This window comes from Lepisma saccharinum, chromosome 10, assembly GCF_977018435.1.
Source record: "Lepisma saccharinum chromosome 10, izLepSacc3.1, whole genome shotgun sequence".
Classification (NCBI taxonomy): domain Eukaryota; kingdom Metazoa; phylum Arthropoda; class Insecta; order Zygentoma; family Lepismatidae; genus Lepisma; species Lepisma saccharinum.
In genome coordinates, this window is record NC_139238.1 from 85,953,326 (window position 1) to 85,974,810 (window position 21,485).

The following is a 21,485-nucleotide window of genomic DNA, read 5'->3' on the forward strand; positions in this document are numbered from 1 at the left end:
GGTTAAGAAACATGACGATTTCGAGGCTAAAGGGTCGGGATGGTCTCTGTGTGGAAGTCCTCACACGTTAACTGTTTACGTGAACCAATTCTCGCCTCTTCGTGCATCCAGCTACGTCCCTCTTCCACCGAAACATTCAACACAAGAGGGCTGTGTTAAATATACAGAACAGCGATAACAAGTGTTTTCTCTGGTGTGTGTGGCTGCACTGCATCCTGTTCATTGCAAAAATAATCCAGAACGGATTATCATTACAAGCAATACGAGTCCGAATTTGAAAGTGTAATGTCTGGCATCGAATACCCGGTGATATTGTCGGATATAACAAAGTTCGAAAATCGTACAGGAAAACGCATCGCTATTAATGTGTATTCCTTCACGTCAGATAAATATCTCGTGCATCCCGTCAGGATAAGCGATATCGACGATGACGATGCTTGTGTAATAAATCTTCTTCTTATTTCCAACGAGGATGTTCATCATTACACGCTAATTCGTTCTCTATCACGTTTTGTCAGAAGTCAAACTACCAAGTATGCAAACAACATCGAAGTTTGCCCGAGATGCCTAACCACGTTCGACGATCGTGACCGACGTGATCATCAAAATCTTCATAGTCGTCAAATTGCTCTGGAGAAACTGCCGAACATAAAATTTATTGCGGTGACAACAGACCGGCTAGAATGTTGATGCCCGAAACGAACGAAGTCGAAGAATTCAAAATGCACAAGGCATTGTTGGAACATCCCGCAATCATCGTCGCAGATTTCGAGGCGTTCCTCAAACCACTCTCCTATTGCGAACCGAGATTCTGAAATTCCTCCACAACGCCGTACCAGCTTCATCAACCTAATAGGTTTCGGCTATGTTGTTGTGCGACGTGATAAAATAAATGAAGCATATATATACCGCGGGCCAAATGTAATCGAACACTTCCTGGAAAAAATGGTGGAGGAGGTTGAGGTAATTGGTAGCGTACTGCTTACATCAAAACCGATGGCACCTTTAACTGAAAATGAACTTCAAAATTACAATTCCACTGAGGTGTGTCCGGTATGTGATCAAAGTTTTACTGATGAGAACAAAAAAATATTCCACCACGATCATTCAGCGGAAACTACATAGGTGGAATTTGCAACACGTGCAATCTTAAAATCCAGAAACCTAAATTCATCCCCATATTCTTTCACAACGGAAGCGGATATGATTTTCACCACCTGGTGAGACATCTTGGCTACGATCCGAAACGTATAGGTGTCTTGGCCGAGAATGAAGAACGCTACATTAGTCTCAGCAAGCAAGTGTCGATTCCGGAACGAAAAATACAATCGAGATGCGGCTTCCTGGATTCGTATAGATTTCTCTCTGCAAGTCTGGATGCTTTAGCGAACAAACTCACCGACGATCAATTTAAAATAACTGGAGCTAGTTTCCCAACGTAGACATAGAACTCGTTAGACGTAAAGGGATTTATCCTTACGAATACGTTAGTGATAATTCTAAATTTAACGACGACGCTCTTTCCACTTCCAAGAGAATTTTACAGCAGACTCAGAGAGAAAGGAATCACGGACGAAGAATACCAACATGCGCAACTCATGTGGGAGAAATTAGGATGTAGGACACTCGGAGACTACCACGATGCCATACTTAAAATTAGACGTGACGATACTCGCGGATGTTTTTCAAGCGTTCAGGAAAACAGCAACGAATATTATAAATTAGATCCAGCGTATTTCTACAGTCTACCGGGATTAGCGTGGTCGGCAATGTTATTCCAGACAAAGGTCAAGCTGGAACTGATATCGGGACGTTGACATGTTGCTATTTATCGAAAGAGGGATACGAGGTGGAATGGTGCAATGCGTACAGAGACATGCAAAAGCTAATAACGTACACATGAAAGAAGATTACGATTCAAATCGAGCATCGAATTACATCTTCTACTCTGACGTTAATAATCTCTACGGACATTGCCATGGTACAGAAACTTCCTTACGGGGGATTCGAATGGTTAGATCCCACTTCGATAGACATTATTCATTTCGACGATAGCGAGTGTGGTTTCTTCGCAGAGGTAGATCTCCAATTCTCCGACCACCTGCACGACACGTTTTCGGATTTGCCTCCGACTCCCGAAATCAAATGTCCACCCGACTCGGTTCAAGACAAGCTTTTGTTAACATTGGACCCTAAACAGAGATACGTCGTCACTACAAGAATCTCCGGTTTTTTGATTGGGAAGGGTGTTCAGATAGTGAATGTTAGACGAATACTAAAGTTTATAACATTCCACGTGGTTAAGACCTTACATAGAAACTAACACACAACATAGAACAGCTGCCACTTCCGATTTAGACAAGGACTTCTTTAATTAATGAACAATGCGGTGTACGGAAAGACCATGGAGAATGTTAGAAAGCACGTAGACGTGAAATTAATTTCGATAAGAATAAATGTCGAAGTGGATAGCCGATCCTAGATTCAAGTCGAGAAAAATTTACAACGAGAATTTGGTACTTTTCAACCTAGATATAAAATTGATGAAATTTAGAAAACCAATTTACGTTGGTGCAACGGTTCTCGACTTGTCGAAAACTTTACCATGTTTGAATTTCATTACGACGTGGATGAAACCCTTCTACAATGATAAGATATCACTTTTGTACACGGACACCGACAGCTTCATTTACAGCATACAAAACACCTAACCTATACGAAGACATAAAAAAATTCTTCCATTGCTCGAGTATTTCGATACTTCTGCGTATCCTCAACCCAACAGATTTGGAATTCCATCTCGTAACAAAAAAGTCCTAGGTAAACTGAAAGATGAATGTAACGGTGATATTATTGTCGAGTTCGCGGGTTTGCGTTCGAAGATGTATGCCATGAGAACAGAGAGTAGCGTCACGAAGAAAGCAAAAGGTGTGGGCAAGAATACGGTGGAGAACAAACTCACCTTCTACGATTACATCGATTGCCTTTACTCACAATCGACGATACTAAGTATAGAACAAAGAATCCAAAGTGTAGACCATGTGATTACAACAAACGAAGTTAGGAAAGTAGCATTAGATCCGCATGACGATAAAAGATGTATTTTGTCTTGTGGAATCCACACGTTGCCTTGGGGACACTATTGTTTAGAAATCAGTAAAAATTGTAGGCAATGCAAATGAAAAAAAAAACTTTAACTGTCCACATACACAATAAATAACTAGCAAGGACAATGAATTTCTTTGGTTTCCGAAAGCAAAACAATGGAGACTGTACACCGCACGGTAGATCATGAATTTCTACCTTCCATGTTATCTAAACTCAACGGCCTGTTGATCAATCAATTTTTGGAACGCTGCTCTTCTTGCTGGAACAGTGACGATTTCGGATTCGCGACGATCGACATGACGAGGAAACCCAACGACGGAAAATACAGAAACAAAATCAACGACTTTCTAAACGTTGCAACGTTGTGAGAAACGTTTCTCACAACGTTGCAACGTTTAGAAAGTCGTTGATTTTGTTTCTGTATTTTCCGTCGTTGGGTTTCCTCGTCATGTCGATCGTCGCGAATCCGAAATCGTCACTGTTCCAGCAAGAAGAGCAGCGTTCCAAAAATTGATTGATCAACAGGCCGTTGAGTTTAGATAACATGGAAGGTAGAAATTCATGATCTACCGTGCGGTGTACAGTCTCCATTGTTTGCTTTCGGAACCAAAGAAATTCATTGTCCTTGCTAGTTATTTATTGTGTATGTGAGACAGTTAAAGTTTTTTTTTCATTTGCATTGCCTACAATTTTTACTGATTTCTAAACAATAGTGTCCCCAAGGCAACGTGTGGATTCCACAAGACAAAATACATCTTTTATCGTCATGCGGATCTAATGCTACTTTCCTAACTTCGTTTGTTGTAATCACATGGTCTACACTTTGGATTCTTTGTTCTATACTTAGTATCGTCGATTGTGAGTAAAGGCAATCGATGTAATCGTAGAAGGTGAGTTTGTTCTCCACCGTATTCTTGCCCACACCTTTTGCTTTCTTCGTGACGCTACTCTCTGTTCTCATGGCATACATCTTCGAACGCAAACCCGCGAACTCGACAATAATATCACCGTTACATTCATCTTTCAGTTTACCTAGGACTTTTTTGTTACGAGATGGAATTCCAAATCTGTTGGGTTGAGGATACGCAGAAGTATCGAAATACTCGAGCATGGAAGAATTTTTTATGTCTTCGTATAGGTTAGGTGTTTGTATGCTGTAAATGAAGCTGTCGGTGTCCGTGTACAAAAGTGATATCTTATCATTGTAGAAGGGTTTCATCACGTCGTAATGAAATTCAAACATGTAAAGTTTCGACAAGTCGAGAACCGTTGCACCAACGTAAATTGGTTTTCTAAATTTCATCAATTTTATATCTAGGTTGAAAAGTACCAAATTCTCGTTGTAAATTTTTCTCGACTTGAATCTAGGATCGGCTATCCACTTCCGACATTTATTCTTATCGGAAATTAATTTCACGTCTACGTGCTTTCTAACATTCTCCATGGTCTTTCCGTACACCGCATTGTTCATTAATTTAAAGAAGTCCTTGTCTAAATCGGAAGTGGCAGCTGTTCTATGTTGTGTGTTAGTTTCTATGTAAGGTCTTAACCACGTGGAATGTTTAAACTTTAGTATTCGTCTAACATTCACTATCTGAACACCCTTCCCAATCAAAAACCGGAGATTCTTGTAGTGGACGACGTATCTCTGTTTAGGGTCCAATGTTAACAAAAGCTTGTCTTGAACCGAGTCGGGTGGACATTTGATTTCGGGAGTCGGAGGCAAATCCGAAAACGTGTCGTGCAGGTGGTCGGAGAATTGGAGATCTACCTCTGCGAAGAAACCACACTCGCTATCGTCGAAATGAATAATGTCTATCGAAGTGGGATCTAACCATTCGAATCCCCCGTAAGGAAGTTTCTGTACCATGGCATGTCCGTAGAGATTATTAACGTCAGAGTAGAAGATGTAATTCGATGCTCGATTTGAATCGTAATCTTCTTTCATGTGTACGTTATTAGCTTTTGCATGTCTCTGTACGCATTGCACCATTCCACCTCGTATCCCTCTTTCGATAAATAGCAACATGTCAACGTCCGATATCAGTTCCAGCTTGACCTTTGTCTGGAATAACATTGCCGACCACGCTAATCCCGGTAGACTGTAGAAATACGCTGGATCTAATTTATAAATATTCGTTGCTGTTTTCCTGAACGCTTGAAAAACATCCGCGAGTATCGTCACGTCTAATTTTAAGTAGGCATCGTGGTAGTCTCCGAGTGTCCTACATCCTAATTTCTCCCACATGAGTTGCGCATGTTGGTATTCTTCGTCCGTGATTCCTTTCTCTCTGAGTCTGCTGTAAAATTCTCTTGGAAGTGGAAGAGCGTCGTCGTTAAATTTAGAATTATCACTAACGTATTCGTAAGGATAAATCCCTTTACGTCTAACGAGTTCTATGTCTACGTTGGGAAAACTAGCTCCAGTTATTTTAAATTGATCGTCGGTGAGTTTGTTCGCTAAAGCATCCAGACTTGCAGAGAGAAATCTATACGAATCCAGGAAGCGCATCTCGATTGTATTTTTCGTTCCCGGAATCGACACTTGCTTGCTGAGACTAATGTAGCGTTCTTCATTCTCGGCCAAGACACCTATACGTTTCGGATCGTAGCCAAGATGTCTCACCAGGTGGTGAAAATCATATCCGCTTCCGTTGTGAAAGAATATGGGGATGAATTTAGGTTTCTGGATTTTAAGATTGCACGTGTTGCAAATTCCACCTATGTAGTTTCCGCTGAAATGATCGTGGTGGAATATTTTTTTGTTCTCATCAGTAAAACTTTGATCACATACCGGACACACCTCAGTGGAATTGTAATTTTGAAGTTCATTTTCAGTTAAAGGTGCCATCGGTTTTGATGTAAGCAGTACGCTACCAATTACCTCAACCTCCTCCACCATTTTTTCCAGGAAGTGTTCGATTACATTTGGCCCGCGGTGTATATATATGCTTCATTTATTTTATCACGTCGCACAACAACATAGCCGAAACTATTAGGTTGATGAAGCTGGTACGGCGTTGTGGAGGAAATTTCAGAATCCGGTTCGCAATAGGAGAGTGGTTTGAGGAACGCCTCGAAATCTGCGACGATGATTGCGGGATGTTCCAACAATGCCTTGTGCATTTTGAATTCTTCGACTTCGTTCGTTTCGGGCATCAACATTCTAGCCGGTCTGTTGTCACCGCAATAAATTTTATGTTCGGCAAGTTTCTCCAGAGCAATTTGACGACTATGAAGATTTTGATGATCACGTCGGTCACGATCGTCGAACGTGGTTAGGCATCTCGGGCAAACTTCGATGTTGTTTGCATACTTGGTAGTTTGACTTCTGACCAAACGTGATAGAGAACGAATTAGCGTGTAATGATGAACATCCTCGTTGGAAATAAGAAGAAGATTTATTACACAAGCATCGTCATCGTCGATATCGCTTATCCTGACGGGATGCACGAGATATTTATCTGACGTGAAGGAATACACATTAATAGCGATGCGTTTTCCTGTACGATTTTCGAACTTTGTTATATCCGACAATATCACCGGGTATTCGATGCCAGACATTACACTTTCAAATTCGGACTCGTATTGCTTGTAATGATAAATCCGTTCTGGATTATTTTTGCAATGAACAGGATGCAGTGCAGCCAACACACACCAGAGAAAACACTTGTTATCGCTGTTCTGTATATTTAACACAGCCCTCTTGTGTTGAATGTTCGGTGGAAGAGGGACGTAGCTGGATGCACGAAGAGGCGAGAATTGGTTCACGTAAACAGTTAACGTGTGAGGACTTCCACACAGAGACCATCCCGACCCTTTAGCCTCGAAATCGTCATGTTTCTTAACCAGCTCGTTGGAAACTTTATAATAGAAGTTGTCCAAATTTTCGACGTCAGCAAAATAAAGTGTCTGGTTTTTTGTACAATGATAAAAAATACTCGTTGTGCCATCGACTTTCTCGTATTCGGAAAACAGAACAACATATACTTTTATAGAGTTGTTTTCAAGTTTATCTTTCAAAATATTTAGTACAGATGTTTTCGTTTCGTCCAAGAAACTAAGGATGTCACGGCCTGGTTCTGACTTAATTGAAAAATCCTGGAGTTGGTCGTTGAATGCAGATCTAATTGGTTTGCGTTCATTGGATAATTTAATTTGCTTAGAAGTGGAAGCTTCGGTTCCTGGATCATCGATTTTTCTTTTCAATGTTCCTTGTTCGGTCGATGGTTTGCAAATTTTGAGGTGTTTACTTAAATTTGTAATGCTGATCATCTTTCCGCATCGAGCGCAAGACTTAGAAGATGACGAACGATTAATTCTCGAACCTGTTTCGCTACATCTTGCCCTGTGTACCGATAAATTGTTCCTTGAGATTAGCTTCCCACAAGTAACACATTCAGTTTTATCATTTTTACGATTGAAACTGGTGGTGGATGCCATTGCTTTTTCGAAAATCACAGAAATCAAAAAGTCTAGTATATAGCGATACAATTTTCAGGTATGTTATTTATATAGAATTTTTTGAGGTGAAATAGAAAATGCACGATCACGTCAAAATTCAATCTGGTCGAAATTACTATAAAAAACCACGTGAAACACCTTTAAACTTGAAATAATAGATGGTATGTAGCTTCAAAAAAAGTTAAATACCTATTTTTTTTTTACAAAAAACGAGGAGCGCTGCAACAGGACGTCCATACTCTTCGGCTGCTCTCACGAGACTGACTGATCTGCAGTGTATGCCATCTTATATAATAAAAGCGCGGACCGTATTGAAAACATTTGTAATAATTAACCAATCAGAAGACGCCACGTTAGATATGACTCATCACATTACGTCATAACTTGTTGCAATATGTTGTGTAATAGTTTACTCCCTTATAGTTAATACAACGAAGGACATTAGATATAAGTCATCACAATGTTACGTAATAACTTGTTGCAAAAACGTTGTGCAATAGTATACCCTTATAAGTAATACAATTAAGAGGTATTTAATATGAGTCATCACAATGTTAGTTACATGGTTCTAGTTAGGATGATGATTTTTTTTTTTGGTTTGTTGGATAGAGGTTGAAGAAGACTATTTGTTGTAGTAACCACAGTATTGTTTTTTTTTTTTTTTGTGTTTTCTGTTCTCTTACGAGAATTAATATAAATTGCCATAGAACCCTCCAATTCATGACTTAGGAAAAATCTGTTTGCGGATTCATCACGTACGCCTATACGTGAGTAAAATGTGAATAGAACCTATGTTCGGAAATCCAAAATGGCGACCGGAAGTAGGATTATCTTAGAAACAGTAAGACTTAGGAAAAATCTGTTTGCTGATTCACCACGAACGCCTATATGTAAGTAAAATATGAATAGAACCTATGTTCGGAAATTCAATATAGCAACCGGAAGTGGGGTTATCTTGGAAACGGTAAGACTTAGGAAAAATCTGTTTGGTGATTCATCATGTACACCTATATGTGAGAAAAAGTATAAATAGAAGCTATGATCGGAAATCCAAAATGGCGACCGGAAGTGGGGTTATCTTGGAAACAGTAAAACTTAGGAAAAATCTGTTTGCTGATTCATCACGTACGCCTATATGTAAGTAAAATATAAATAGAACCTATGCTCGGAAATCCAAAATGGCGACCGGAAGTGGGGTTAGGGGCCAAGAATCTTAAAAAAATATTATTTGTTTGTTTGTTTGCGTCACAATATAGGCACGCGGGCGCGTGTGTGTGTGGCACATCGTTCCCGAGAGAGAGGTTTACAAAGGTCACAATATACAAACATTTGACCGGGGCTTGGAAAATTACGATAAGGTGCATTCATCCTTCAAGAATAAGAGACTGCATTATTTACTCATCACGTTGTGTCAGCACAATAAATAAGGCGCTGAACATAGAGAGAAAATAAGAGTTTTTGAGGTTTGGTGAACCTCAATTAATAAAAATAAGTTTTTGAGGTTTTGGTGAGCTCCAAATAATCAAAATGAGTTTTTGATGTTTTGGTGCTGTTTTCTACGCTGTGAAACATCGTCAGCGCAATAAATGAGGCGCGGAACGTGGAGAGAAAGTGAGTTTTTGAGGTTTGGCGAGCCCCAGGCGAGCTCCTCACTCAGCTCCTCACAAGAGGGCGTTGAACTGTCTAAACTGGACTACAAGCCTCAAGCAAGATTGCCAGCTTCTTGCTTTAGGTTAGGTTAGACCAAGACAAAAACCTTGGTGATTTTTTTCAAGTGAGGAGTTAACAACACTGCGAGTCCCATTTTCGGTTGCAGAACTCTCAAGCAAAATTGCCAGCTCCTTGCTTTAGGTTAGGTTAGACCAAAAAAAAACCTTGGTGATTTTTTCGATTAAAAAATTGGCAACACTGCGAGCCCCCTGAGCCCCACTTCCGGTTTGTGAACTCTCAAGCAAAATTGCCAGCTCCTTGCTGTTTTAGGTTAGGTTACACCAAAAAACCTTGGTGATTTTTTCGAATAAGCAGCTGGCAACACTGCGAGCCCCCTGAGCCCCAAAAGAGGTTGCAGAACCCGCCCACTTGGTCTACTAGTTATGTTGGAAACAGTGAGAGTTAGAAAAAATCTGTTTGCGGATTCGTCATGTACGCCTATATGTAAGTAAAATATGAATAGAACCTATGCTTGGAAATCCAAAATGGCGACCGGAAGTGGGGTTATCTTTGAAACGGTAAGACTTAAAAAAAATCTGTTTGCGGATTCGTCACGTACGCCTATATGTAAGTAAAATATGAATAGAACCTATGTTCGGAAATCCAAAATAGCGACCGGAAGTGGGGTTATCTTTGAAACGGTAAAACTTAGGAAAAATCTGTTTGCAGATTCATCACGTACGCCTATATGTAAGTAAAATATGAATAGAACCTATGTTCAGAAATCCAAAATGGCAACCGGAAGTGGGGTTATCTTAGAAACTGTAAGACTTAGGAAAAATCTGTTTGCAGATTCATCAGGTACACCTATACGTAAAAAAAATATGAATAAAACCAATAGTGTTCGGAAGTCATGCAGGTTTGGACGTGACAACGCAGTTCAATAACATAGGTTAGACCAAGAAAAAAACCTTGGTGATTTTATTTCGAGTAAAATGTTGGCAACACTGCGAGAAAATAAGGCTTATGTCTTACAAGAGCAAACCATTAAGTCGAGCCTCACCGAGCCTCACTTCGAGCCTCACTTTCGGTTGCAGCTCTGTCTTTATAGTTCTACTCTAAAATAGGTCAAAGCACGTAGAGGCTCTCGTGTAGTTTAGCACAAAAAAAAAAAAAATAGGTTAAGTTATATCACGTAAGATCGTGGCATTCGTACCAAGTACGAGTGGGAAAAAAAAGAAAAATAGGAAATTTTACAAAAACATCGCTAAACGCTAAAACATCGACAAAAATTTGTCAAAATATGTCAAAAACTGATTTTCAATTGATAAAAAAAAAGCTACAAATGCATACCTACCAAGTACGAGTAGGAAAAAAATGAGATGCAGTAAAAATTGCACTGAAAAATCGTCAAACGCTAAAACATCGACAAAAAATTTTCAAAATATGTCAAAAAATAATATTCAATTGATAAAAAAAAAGAATACCTACTAAGTACGACTTTGAAACAATCCAATTACACTACTCACAGTTAAGTTGCTATACTACAACAATGTAACATTGACAACATCCATTATATAACGGATTCTTCTTGTTTAAAATAATTGCTAACCATTGTTATAACTGTATCTTTAGTCAAAATGAAAATAAATGCCTGATGAAGGGAGCGTGTGTTCTCCTGAAACGTCACAACGAAAAACTGTTTTCTTATGCTTGTAATAACTACAGGAAAATAATACGAATCTTAAAGTACACGTTACTATTGTGATCAGATAGGCCAATCAGGACTGGAAGTTTAAAGTGGGGGTATGAACCACCGTGTTTTGTGCCTCGACCGGGAATCGAACCTGGGATCCATTGAATGCAGCGGATATCTTTTGGAACTTTCAAACGGCATCAGCAGAGGCAGGGAAATTTCACGACTCGCGAAATTTCAAAAACAAAAAATTTATGAGAAATAGACTCCTCAAACAGCCGACTTCCATGGCGAAGTGGTTAGCACAGCGCGCTACGACGACACAGGTCCTGATCGAATCCAGACCCGAGCATTGGTGCTCTTTGTGAGTGTCCCTTCATCAATTTCATAGCATCACTCCTCTTTATCATAGCCAAAGCGGAAGAAAAGAAAGGCAAAAATAAATTGTGTGAATCAAGTAAAGTTTAAAATGGGTTGCAATGTGCAATGTGCCTTGACCGGGAATTAACCTTGGGCCCCTTAAATCAGGAGAGACAGTAAAATTTCACGACTCGCGAATTTGCAAAAACAGGAAATATGATGAGGAATAGGCATGACACTCATTAAACAGTGAAACAATACCAAATTAAGCCCACAAAATACTCGCGAAGTTGTGGAATGTTGATGCTATTCGAGATGTTTTAGAACACCTCACAAAATCTACCTAATTTTCAAAGCTTATACACGAAAATGATGAAATAGTGCGTACAAGCATTCACCAGGAAAATTGTCTTTCTCATTGTGAGATTTCATAGTATTCATGTGTTACTGAAGAAATTTCGATGTGCTTAGACATCAGTCAGTCGATGTGGCCGATGGCGTGTCGAATTTCCTCCTTGATTTCTCGCTGGGTTCAGAGATTGTTTTCATAAACCTGAGATTTCACATACCCCAAAAGGAAGAAGTCGTAGGGTGTCAGGTCACATGACCTCGCTGGCCAGTGCTTGTAGCCATTGGGATACTCCTTACATCGGCTCAGGCAAATTCACAAATAACGACTTGCTTTTTTCAAATTCATGATATCTGTCCTACAACTATCGGTGACCTATTTGCACAACACAGTTTGAAAGCGCGGGTTAGAAAACGATCCATCCCTCAAGAGGTGTACATACATCCACAACTGATATTTAAAACCTAGTGATCGGGATCTTATCGCAAGCAACGTGTGCACAGACTCAAGATATTTTTAAGCGAAATTGGAAACACCGACCGATTCAATTCCTTCAAAAGATTACTGTCCGCAATTTCGCTGTATCTTATATGTATGTGAGAAATATTATTGGGAAATATGTTATTTTACATGATATTGTAGTAGTATTTAAAGAGTTGCGTGATCTATATACTTCAACCATCCATGATATCCAGGTTCTACAATATTTCCATTAATATCTTTGAACAGGAATTTCTTACCTGAGTTGTTCCTCCTGAAGTTCAGCGATTCGATTCTTAACCATTTCAATATAAAGTATTCTCCATATGTACTCGTATATGGAATGGGTAATATTTATATTACAGATAAAAAACAAATTTTCATGTTCTTTTTCTACAATTTACAAGGGAGTTCCATGCCAGGGAATCATACTCAAGCACTGTTCTTACAAACACCATAATTAAGTACAGGGTCCGCCAAAAATATCTGATGGATAAGGACATAGAACATAAAACTGTTCAGTTGTATGAATTGCTAGAAAGTATTGTACTATAGAGGAGATGTCAGCAAACAACATTTATGTCAGAAAAATGACGTCCAAATGATGACAGCCTTTACGGATGCACTCTGCGTCTGGCTGTGAAGCTAGCTGAATCATTGCTGGTATTATAGCGTTAACATCGCTTCTTTCAGATCGGCAACTTTCATGGTTTCTTAGAAGAAGTCACAGACAGAGAGATCTGGCGAGGCCACGGTGGCACCGTGGGAAATTTCGTGTCCTGGAAAGCAGGGGCGGCGCCAGGGGGGATTAGAAGTGTTGCTCGTGCACCCTTCTATTTTCTTCAGCACCCCATTTTCAAAACCTAATTTCAGCCGAAAATACTGTTAACTCATCACAGAGAGAAAATGTTTATACAGGGAGTCCATAAAGTCCTGCAAAAAACTAAAACTCTATAACTTGAAAAGTATTAAGTTTATTAACAAACTATTTTGTGTGTACTTACAGCAAGGTTCAAAGTTTATTTCCTGCTTGTTAGGTTCATCGCCAAACCTCCAATTGTGCACCATTCACGTCCAAACACTGTTGCAGTCTTTTTGTGAAACCGAGAATTGCGTGCTGACGGTGCTCTCCTGGGATATTCAGAATCATATCTCTTATTTTTTTCATTTAGGATCCAGATTAGCTGGTTTCTGTGAATACACCTCGGTCTTTACATGTTCCCACAACCAATAATCGCAAGGTGTCAAGTCTGATGATCTTGCAGGCCAAGGTGTGGGCCCTCTTCGGCCAATCCATCTAACTTGAAATTGTTCGTTGAGAAACTGCCGAAATTCAAGGGCAAAATGCGGGGGCTCCCCATCTTGTTGCATGTGGACGTCATTGATGATGCCTAACCTATTAAGTTCTGGCACAGGGAATGTCTGTAGCATGTTCAGATAGTTGTTGCCATTTACCGTGTCTTCCTCGAAGAAAACTGGACCAATGATGCGGTCCATTGAAATCGCACACCACACATTCACTTTGGGACTACCCCGAGTTTGCACTTCAAACTCGTGTGGATTTTCAACCCCCCATATGGGGTGGTTTCCCATATGTTGTCTGGAACTTTCTCTGCACTGAAACACAAGATTTTAACTCTGCAAACCACAGAACACATTGTGCCTTTTCCTGGATGGACGCCATCTTAAGTCATATGATCACGTGATAACCAGTGCAAGCGTCACTGAGCAGTGTGGCCAGAACAAAACTTTAAACTTACACCCTTCTCACCCAAAAAATGTGTATTGTTAAACGCAACAGCTAAAAAGTTATAGAGGTTTAGTTTTTTGCAGGACTTTATGGACTCCCTGTATTAACAAAAAAAAATACTTTCTGGCAACCAAACATTTGTTTAAGCAGATGCCAATCAAATAATTATTCACCAGTATAAAATGGTCTTTAGTAATCGTACGCATTTTGCTCATAGTTATCAAAGTACTTGGTCAAAAATTACCAAATTGACTAAAAGCTATTATTCTCTTGTTTACAATTACCAAAAAAGCTTAACCAAACCTGTCTTGTTAATTCAAACAAATCAGTTCTTTTTCTGTATTGCAGTGTCATTTACTTTATTACTTATGAAAATAATGAATTCATAATAAGCGTAGAATGTTAGGTTCTGGAGACCATTATAATTATATACGCACTATAGGCAAGCTATTGATACTATTCAGAAAGAAATGCCACATGTCCTTCTTGTGACCATAGCACATAGCAAGCAAGTAAAAATGAATCAAACAAGTTGCTAGTACCTTTCAGTTTTACTGGAATATTTTCATAAAAACTTACTAGACGTTGATTGGTATTGATGTAGTGGCTAAAGTATACGCGCGTATTTAATTTTACATTTATCTTCAACATCGCACCACCGCAGCACCCCTAGATCATTAATCTTGACGCCGCCAATGCTGGAAACATGCTGGTGACAACTGCTTTGCTGTATGAGATGTTGCCCCATCCTGTTGGAACTACACTCGGCGACGTCTGCGGAGTTCTGGTTCCAGGAAATTGAGCAACATCTAAACGCAGCGATCAAGATTGACGATAACAGTACGGCCTTTTTCCTTACAAAATACTGGCATATGACCCCGAATTTACACACACCGATACTCGTTCAGAGTGAATAGGTCGTTCGTGCCACATTCTCCGAGTATTCACTGGAGATTCGTTACTTTTTTAAAATGTCTCCACTGCAAAATGCCGGATGCAGAGCGTTCCACTAGTTGAAATGGCAAGAGTAGTAGCACCACCCTGACAACGCCATCTATCCTCCATCCTAAGCACTAGCGAACATAAATCAACTATATCTATTTACAACAGTGTTGTAGGGAGATGATTTCGCTCGAGCGCCAAAATGTTCGCACGGACGTAGCGTACGGAATCGAGAGCTGCTTCGCTCGAGCGAAAAAGGCTCGAACAGGCAAAACGAGCGGTATACACCAAAGCCCAGTAGTACACACATAACCGTAATTTGTCTGTGATAGTGGGCCCTGAAATATGGATCGTGAAGTGAAACACGCAGTGAAATTGAAACTTAAGTAAACATAGTCATCATCTCTATGTTAAAATGTTGATTAACTATCTTACCAATGCACAGTGGTAATGAAAATACTCAGATGATTGTGGGCTGAAACTGCCAAGACGGATATTTTACAAATTGCTTACCTTCTAAAAAAAAATATCCTATACATTGATTTCCCTTCAAAATTAAATATCAGTCAGTTTTGACTCTAACTTTCAGCCATTTGCATTAGATGTGGTGAAAGAAAGATACGGAACATAAAATGTAGCCTGAAATGTATTGAAAACAATGTTTTTACCCCAGATTTCTTAGCTGAGATATCATAATTATCGCAACTGTCTGCATAGGCCAAAAATGTTGCAAGTCATGAAACAAAAATGGCCGCCATTTTCTAGTTTTAGAAAATAATGCCTCTTTTGAGGTTGTACAGGGGTTACAACGACAAACAAATGAAAAAATTTAAAAATGGTCGAGCGACCAGTGCTGGACCATTTGGTACGGATTGACCCTGAAATTTTAGGCAATTTCCAAAAACGTAAAATTTTCGTTAGAAGGAATAAAACAACAAAAAAATATATTTTGTGTAGAGAAATAGAATGTCTTTGCAATGATTTTCAACATCAAAACTTTTGGATCCATCGTACCCACATGACGAAAATTCAGATTTTCGTAACCTACTTTTCCCACCAAGAAAATTAGGCTACAAATCCATTTTTAGTATTTTTACAGACATTTGTAAAATTTTTTGAGTACTAATGTATTTTTTCTGAAATCCTCATTATTTCATTGAACTTTGTATACAATGTCAAATAGATCTGATGATTGGTTAAGAAGAAAAGAAATAAAATGTAAGCAAGGATATCGTGTGTCGAGGGTCTTAGGAGTGACAGACAACACTGATTTGATGACATTTCAAAGTGCTGTAAAATGAAAACCGTTTGAGATAGAGTGAAAAAATAAGGGGGTTTCTTTCAACCATAAAGGAAAGGTGTATACCAAAATTTCATCGAAATCGGAGTTGGTGGGTGTCCTGACCTTGTTGAAATGGCGTGGAATGACCCAAATATGTGTTTACGAATAGTGTCACATTTCATTTAAAATAATATTCCAGCAAAAGTAGTCCCACGCAGTACTCAGCTGTATAATAATAGATTTAGGTTGTTAAATTTGAACCATTTTCTAACAATGAATTAAATTCTATTGTTGTCTAAAACTGACAAAAACAAAATTTAAAACTTACCAGCATAACTAATTCAGTTTCTTCTTCTTTTTCAGCTAACGTACTCCATGTTAGAAATGATTCAACTCACTACCAGCCACCACTCTCCCTTAACCAACCGCCTCGTTGTCATTTTGCTACAAGACAAAAAGTAATATAGTTATAAAAAGAAATAACTGTATGTATATACATATACATAAATGATAATAAAAAATGCTTGCACAGCACATCACTGCAAGAGTAATAATAATAATAATAATTAAAACTTGTTTTGTAATAGAGAAATCTATAATGCAAAAACAGAATTTTCGACAAAAAATGTCATGATTCCATGTATGTACTAATGTACACACACACACATATATATTTAACAGTATACACAGCCACACGTACACTTACACTGCACACACTAACATCCCGCAAATTGCCTTTTCTAGCGCTTTGAGACACTCCATAATATTATTTCACATATTATTAAGTTGTGTACATAATATAAACATATATATTCTATGTATATACAGTATAAATATAATATATAAGTCTGTTTCATGTTTAATTACATTAGAGAACTTTGGCTTAATGAGGTTTCCAACCCGGGCGATGGGAATTTTGAAAAGCATCCTTCTTCCAATTTGGATGAAATGCTGAACATTCCATCCGGTTCCCGAGAATGAATGAGTGATTCTATGTACCTGCATGTAAATATAGGTACATAGCTATATGTAAATAGTCAGAGTGGTTCTGAGAATATGTACCTGAATGAGTCTCACAACATAGTTAAAAAAAAGTGTTCATGTTGAATCTAAGGCATATCATTCAAATTATCTGCACCACATAAAAAGATCGATATCGGAAAAGATATGTATATATATTTTCAGTTAAATTCGAATAACAAGAAAAAATAAACACATAAATAAGGATCTCGATAACAAAGAATATTTTTCGACAAGGATAGACATAGCGGGAAAAAAACTATGAACGAAAAATTTCATATGCTATTACTGAAAAAAATTCGTGAAGTAAAGAGACTGAATACTAAATAAACATAAAATCTCCTGATTTTCTCATTCGAAAACAATCTTTGTACATAACATATTTTCTAGTTTCCTTTAAAATGTATTCGTAAGTCATTTTTTTTACAATTTGAACCACTAATAGTTATGACTGCTTGAATATATGTATTGTACATTTAATGTAAATTTTTGTTAAACTTTTTAAAATTCCTAACGAGTGTTACAAACGATAATATTTATTAATATATAATTATATTCCATCTGTATCGAAACATATGTATTTAACACATATCTTATGCATGGATAAGCTCTCTGATCGGAAATGTATTTAAAATCATCAAAATTTGTACAAAATTCATATCAAAAGATTTTAATCTACATTGAATGGAAGACTTGATATCAGTAATGTTCAAACATGTAGTTGCAATTTGATACCTGGCTTTGTGTCTGGTGATATAGTGTGTATATATATAATGTTTAAAAATATTGCAAGGATTCAAGCTTTAAATATACTGATATATAGAATTTCAAAATAATCGCATTTCACGCTAATGACTATTGCTTGCTATCACTTTTAAATTTACAAAAAAAAAATTACACCACGTGTTATATTTTACTCAATAAATTCATAAACTTAGTAAGCTACACGAATTAATGCAATGCGTTTTTTTAGAGAACAATACAACGGGCAGTACGGGTCATATGTGTATCACTTTTCACGTTGATTTGTCCTTAAAGACAGTGAAATAACCTTCCGTAGAGCTATGTACCCCTTGTTATACGTTCAAGGAGAGGTTACTTTCAGTATAAACCTTGGATAATACATGGAATTTAGTACCAGAATAACTCTATTGCATGTCGCTGTAGAACAAGCACAACCTAGCCTCTCAATATCAAGGGCGTGTCGAAGCGGGGGGGGGGGTTGGGGGACTCAATCCCCTTTTCAAAATACTTTCGAAATAATAATAATACTAATGCTGTAGCATGAACAATTAGTTACTAGTTTAATGAATGCCTGTCAAAATCTATAATTAATTCAGGTATCAAATTTAAACTAGCAACACTATAGTTCAAACAAGTTTCCGCTCGTAAAGTTTAAACCATTCAAAAGTGTATTTTCGTCATTAACCCAATACCGACCGAGTGTTTATGTTAGATTGGGTTTCTGAAAATTAGTTTCAACTTTGATAATAATAGTTAACAGTTCAGGATGTCACCAAAATAACAAATCCAAAATTCTTAACTTTTTCATTACTTTTTTTTTTACCTTTCTCTCCATTTCCTTGGCCCCCCTTTTTCCTAACATTTCCTGCTCAGGTATAGTTGGAAATTAAGAAAACAGATATTGTTATCCAATGAAAAACCCCTCCCACAAGGTCGGTTAAGATGAAAACTGAGGCTGTACTTTAACAAGAGATTTAGACTTGATTCAATTATTAATGCATTTAAAACATAATACATCAGATTTCATCCTGGATGGGGAATGGTCACCTAATTCTTAACAAACAAATTGAACAATTCCTAACCACAACTCAATACAATTTCAAATTTACAAATATTCATTTTAATCAAATCCCAGTACAGGTATATAACAATGTAAATTCACTACACTATAAAAAATAGCAAAAATTCTTGACCACAAGCATAATTCCTTGACTTTCTTGGCCTATTTGTTGATTTCTTGACTTGTAGACTCCACAACAGTTTTAACCAGTCCGATTTGATCCACATTTTCACTAGTAAAAACTAGATTTCACTATAAACATGACTTAAAACTAGTTTCACTTAGCAGGCATTCAGCAAAACTAGTTTTCACTACTTACTAGTTTTAACTAAATTCATATTCTAACGTTAATATGTAAACATGTACGCGATTTATAACAATTGTTTCTCGACACGCCCCTGCTCAATACATACTGCTTTTGCATTCAGTGGAGTAGCCATGACATTTGAAAATAAAAACACAAACATACACGTACACACACACACACGCACACTAAGACACTATACTTCCACATTAACACATTAAGACGCGTTAAACACTATATATGAACCTGTTGCCTTCGGAATTTTATACACTTTTGCATAAACATCATTTCCTTGTTGTCCTGTATGTAATACATAATTCGTAGAGTAATGTTTTAGGTAAGGCTATCTGTTTATGGCTGTTTATAACAACATTAGCACTAAGGCTTTTTTACACAAACGCCTCAGCACTGTTAAAACAATGTTCTTCGTACTTCTTGTCGCAACAAACACTTGTCACGTGTATGAAAATAATAAAACAAAAAATTACGACTTTCGTGGAAACCCAAAAAAAAAAATCTTTCTCTAAGTAACCTCATATTGAATATGAAGTAACAATGAGTACTAGATGTGCGTGTGTGTGTGTATATATATAATTGTTTAGTTTTCAAATACTGACATTACTGTAAAAAAAACATTTTGTGTTTGATAAATGAGGAAGAAAATTTATAATTGTGAACAGAGCGAGAGAGAGAGAGAGAAAGGGTGAGGAATGAGAGACTAGAAATACAAAAAAATACAAACGCCGACTACAAATACGCGTAATATATGTATTATTGTTGTTGCCAAGCTTAACTATGCTGCCAAATATTCGGGGTTTCCCGGGACAAAAAAATGAAAAAAAAATGTTAGTAATGGCACCTGTTGAGTATTTACACGGCGGTTATCAGAACAAATTCTCTATTGGCTGCATAAAGATTGTCCTTATACATAATATATATATGTACCATACATATATTGAGAGTGTATTAAAAAAAATGTTCCATTAATGTTTAGAGTTTTATATGTTAAACCCATAATGTGTTTCAGTTTATTTCGAATATGATTGTTATAGCTTATTATTCTCCTTGACAACAATCCCCTAAAAACAGAAACGAACTATGTTTATAACCTAGTACACGTACTTGTTAATGGTTCAGTGATGTTATTCGCTAATCAAGTGTTACGTCATAATTTGCCATTGTTGCGTGGAACGAAGACTTTGGAGATAATTATAAGAGTTTCGTAAAGCTTTATGACCAAGGACAAGTGTAAAAAAAACTATATTCCAAAAAAATAATAATAAATTACTAGTAGGTCTGTGGAAAGGAAACACTTTCCCCCCTGTTACCTATTGTTTCATTCCAACAGCCTACTAATAACTGTATGTGTAGTACTGTTGTAGATCTTGCAATTCAAAATAAATGCTTATAAATACGACGTAACGTATTTTTCATGAGGTTGGTGAGTTGACTTTAAATGTGTATTATCGTTGTGTTCTAGTATATTGTTAGTACTGTCAAGAGGTGGAAAGGTAGGTGATGTAAACAAAGCTGAAAAAAAGTTCCTTTCCTATTTGTTAGTTTTGATGTTCTTTCGCCCATGAATGTATTGGTCGTAGTTGCACAGCGTATAATACCAGGCGATGGAGGGATAACGTTGAGATGCACCTAAAGGAAATCGGTAAGGATGAAAAATGGATTGATCTTGCCAAGGATAGGGACAGATGGAAGGCTTGCCTTGCTGCAGCCATAAACCTTCGGATTAAAGAAGGCTAGTGGGAAAGAAAGATAATGCCAGGTGGTCATACTTAAGTTTCTCCTATCCAGAGCCCTCTGGAATTCGAAGCATCGGATTGCGGTGAAACTTGACACAGAGGGTATGGAGACCATGGAGAAGCGAATGCTGACGAACGAAATAGTTCAAAGTTTCACCACCAGGTGGAAATGTGGCGTTTGGAATTAAAGTTCCCTTGCTCAGAACACTCTGGAACCCTTTCCTAGGATAGAATTGCGGTGAAATTCGATGAAGAGGCTATGGAGACCACGGGGAAGAGAAAGCTGACGAAAAATAGTTCAAATTGTAACCACCAGGTAGAAATGTGCCGCTGAAATCTGGTACACAGTAAACATCCCATGAAACGCTTCGAGCGACCAAATGGTGGACATTGAAACTAAAACACCTGGAATACAGACACTAACCTTTATTAGTATGGTGTTGGGCCGCTTTTGGCGGTCAGTACAGCAGCAACACGTCTGGGGAAGTACCGATAGAGGTCCTGCACAGTGGCGAGAGGGAT

The 21,485-nt window shown here is 37.9% G+C and overlaps 1 protein-coding gene across 4 annotated transcripts in view; it reads left to right on the plus strand.

Annotated features, from left to right (window-relative positions):
* Window positions 1–20,620, plus strand: part of LOC145994004 (acetylcholinesterase-like) — a 476,238-nt gene extending 455,618 nt beyond the window's left edge. For all 4 annotated transcript variants that reach the window (XM_083130064.1, XM_083130065.1, XM_083130066.1 and 1 more), the window contains one exon: window positions 16,445–20,620. The gene's annotated coding sequence lies outside the window, so the exon portion shown is untranslated. The remainder of the gene's footprint in view (window positions 1–16,444) is intronic.
* Window positions 20,621–21,485: the final 865 nt, after the last annotated feature.